This window comes from Mugil cephalus, chromosome 11 (assembly GCF_022458985.1).
Source record: "Mugil cephalus isolate CIBA_MC_2020 chromosome 11, CIBA_Mcephalus_1.1, whole genome shotgun sequence".
NCBI lineage: Eukaryota > Metazoa > Chordata > Actinopteri > Mugiliformes > Mugilidae > Mugil > Mugil cephalus.
Genome location: NC_061780.1, coordinates 1648480 through 1652583, shown reverse-complemented (window position 1 = coordinate 1652583; position 4104 = coordinate 1648480).

The window sequence follows — 4104 nt, the reverse complement described above, 5'->3', positions numbered from 1 at the left end:
CATTTCTTGCTGAAGAAACTCCTGGAAACCCTGTGTTAGGTTCCTTGTTTTGCCATTTCTGTCTCTGAAGAACTTTCAAATGTTCTGGCTTTATATAGACACGAAGTACAAGTCCGTACAACTACATTTACAATGTAGTAGTCTGTTATTTCATGTCATGTGCAGCTTGCAGGTTTGGTGTCTGTGCAGGACTGTTATTGATGACACGTTCATACTTCTGAAATACTTATTATACACTGCATGCATTTTCCATTCCATTCCATGGTTAGTACAGTTTATAGCACAACCACTAATCTAATAGGTTTCAAACAAAGTGGTTATTTCGACCACTTCACTTGGCTCTCATAATTATGATGTCACATCCTGTTGTTATTATTATTATTATTATTATTATTATTATTATTATTATTATTATTATTATTATAACCTTTATTTAACCAGGTTTGTCCCATTGAGATCCAAGATCTCTTTTGCAAGAGAGACCTGGCCAAGAATGGCAGCATAAAAAGTTTCAACACATAATTACATTGATCCAATACATGTATATACAAATAATAATGAATTTTCATAATTAGTTAAGATTTTGCCAGATTAGTCAAACATTTGGACTCCAATAAAACATTTACACTCCTGAAGCCTATTGTGTCAATTAGTGTAAAATAACTAAAATGAGACTTCTCAGAAAAATGATCACTTGAACATACATCAGAATTATATTAACTACTTGAAATGATGGATCATCCTTTGGCGTGTTTTAATTTGGTCCAACTACTAACATAGAGGGGGTCATATAAGAAGCGTGAGTGTTTCAGTCTGCTTGCATAAGCAAATCTTGGATCCAAGGATCCATGTCCGGCCAACCTGAGCAGGGATTGTCGTACCATTCCTAGGTAACATATGAACCACTCACTATTAACCAAAGTACAAGAATTGGAGTTCAAACTTACTTGAGTATCAGATGTGAAAGCAGCTTTTTCTTGCTTAAAAGGAATTAGTAAAAGTGAGCCCAATTCTTATCTCTGTTTGAGAACCAATCAAACGACTGGTAAATGAGTGGCTTTATGGGTCATTCAGGCACCAGATTTTGTACAGTTTAATTGTTTTAATGTAGCTCCAGATCACCATGCCTATATAATTGTGTAAGATCACATAATGGTTCCTACAAGTGTAGTCTGACCATGTAAAGCGAAAAAAGGCTTTTAAAGCTGTTCTGAATGGCAGCACTCAAAGGCAGGGTGAAAACTCTGTGGAAAAGGACAAGCCGTGATTAATTATACACACGAGAGCAGCAGGGCACACTTTTGGACAGTTTCTCCTCAAATTAGAAAGTTTTACCCACCAGCACTGACAGAGGTAGTTGTGCAAAGAATTGCAAAAGATGTCTTAAGGGAGAAGTTCAAATCTTTCTATCTTCTAATCTATCGTTCCACAGTTCTCACCTTCAGATTCCTGTGTAGCCCCACAGTTTTTGACAAGCTTTGACATTTTTAGACCTTTTGGCTTCTCCTTTGAAGCAAACTGATACTTTGATCCAACCAAAACTCTGGCTCACACATATCCACCATGCACCCTCACTAGATCTTCTTAGCAGCGACATACTGTATGTGGTACCACTAAATTGGCGCCTCTTGATAAAACATCTATGTGTAAGTACAGCCATTGTCACTGCTGTTTCATTGTATCTGGGCTTCTTGACCAACATCTGATCTCTTCATCAACCTTTTGAATTGTCAGTTTGTTAGAATTGAGATAAAAATTACAGTATGGTATGGCCCAAGGATATGTCATGATTCTGCATTCCTTTCCTGCTTGACAGACAGGTTGGGGAAATTGTATGATACATATACAGCTCTCAAGTGTCTGAGCACAAGAGAAAACCTGAAATAATGTTATGGAACTTTGTTTGCAGCAAACTCGGTATAAAACTATCAACCACTGAATAACTTCTCTGGATAGAACTGGGCTTGACTGTATTGCTCACCCACAAATCGCAGATAATTTTCTTTGAGTTATTGAATATTAGCTTGAATCTTCAAAAACTGCTGCTCAAAAACAAAGCATTGATCATTGACACACACTGCACCTCTTCTCCTCTGCGGTCCCTCGCAGCAGAAAGACTTCGATCTGTAGGTTCACTAACACCTCCCCTCTCTGCTGCTTTTCAAATGTCACTTCCTGCTACTGCAGAAGGAATTTAAGCATCTGGCAAACAAATATGACCTTAATCTGACATTTTAAATTTTAAAGCAGCCTTGAAAAGAAATATGACTTTTTCAGTTTACCAGTGCTGAACAGGACAAAAAGTCATTTAGATTTGGCTCAGACTTGCAGCTTTAAGTGAGTTTAATAGCAGTAATGTGGTGCAGGGTGACATTTTTTAATTTTTTTTTTCCTGTAACTACCCTGCTCCCTATAATTTATTATTTTTAATGTAATTATATAATGTATATCCTTTAGCGGGCCATGCATATAGGTCTGCCAAATATTTTATATCTCGCAAATCTCCTCAAATTTCATTGTTAATCTTGTTCTTACAGTACCACTCCATCTGTTTGATCATGAGATATTTCAGTAAAAGCCAACAGTCGGTCTGATCCATTCTCTGGAGACAATGATCTTCTGTTAACATTTTCACAGCAAGTCAGCCATGGACTGGCGGCCCACAACATCAGCTTTGCCATACTAAGACACATGGCTTGCATGGTTGACGGCTTACTGGTGGGATGCAAAATCCCACCAGTCCATGAGAGTGAGTGATTCTTTAGCTGACTCACTTTAAAGCTAGAGGCACATTAAAAGGTCTTAACATACATGACAATGTTCTAAAAGATTGTGTTACCCATTCAAAATGTCATCAGGATCCTCAGCCACTGATGAATCACACAGAACTCAGAGAAGTGCAAAGCTACCTAATCCTGGTATTAAAATTGTCATAAAGATTGGCCTCATCTTTCATTCTGTCATAAACCTGATTACCTTGTAAAATCCATTTTGTAGGTCACACTTATGTTGTATTCTTATTTTCAAACGTTTTCTGTTACAAGAGAAAAGGATAAAAAGGGGAGAAAGAGAATGAATGCAACACAATCCCTGAAACTATGCTACAGGAACATTCAGGATCATCCGCCACATTGGGAATGAGTTAGTCAATGGCCAAGTTTCTAATATGCACTAATCTTCACTATATTGCAGTGGCTTGGATTTTGGTTTGTAAACTCTGGTGTGTCCATGAAGGAAAATCTTAAAATGCAATTCTGAAATACCATAATCAATACCCTCACAACAAAAACACAGTAGCCAGAGTATACTCACACAACATGCCAACTCCACCCAGAAAGGCTAGAGGCGGACTCGAACCCAGGCCTTCTAGCTGGGAGTTATCAGTGCTAACCACCACCAAGATCAAAACAATAACACAACAACAATAAAATACACAATGGACAACTCATGGTGTGAACGGCATACACCCAACATACAGCAATCAATATACAAACTGACCACTCACACCCACACACGTATCGCTAGTTATGCATTACAAAAATTCCATTATAATTCAAACATTATGTAAACTACATTCTCAATTCCAATTAGAATTAGATTAGAAAATAATCGACATCTAACAATTAATGAATGAACTGTGAATTAATTAGCTAGGGAGAACTACAGAATGTCATATTGAGTTGTCCTCTCCTGAATCAAGCTAGTCAGTTGATTTACAGTCTTTTTGTTTATTGGATTAGTAGTTTAGTAGAAACAATATTTACATATTCTATTATTCCAGTGAGATGAAGATGAAAAATTAGCCTTCTGCCCTTTGAACTCTACACCTACATTCAGTCATTATACCGAGTAACTAACCTGTGAAATTACTATTGTTAATAGTAATTGCACTTGTTACTATTCGTTAATAGTAATTTCAATTGTTACTATTCGTTCGAAACACCAGTCTTAATATTTAAACAAGGAAATGCAGGAATCCCCAACCCCCCTTGCATTGCAGTGGTACAATCCAGTGGTATAATCTACCCCTCTCGTCATTGCAGTGGTATAATCCACCCCTCTCGTTTACCCCTCCTAGATCTGTAGCTCTGACCCCTCCCACAT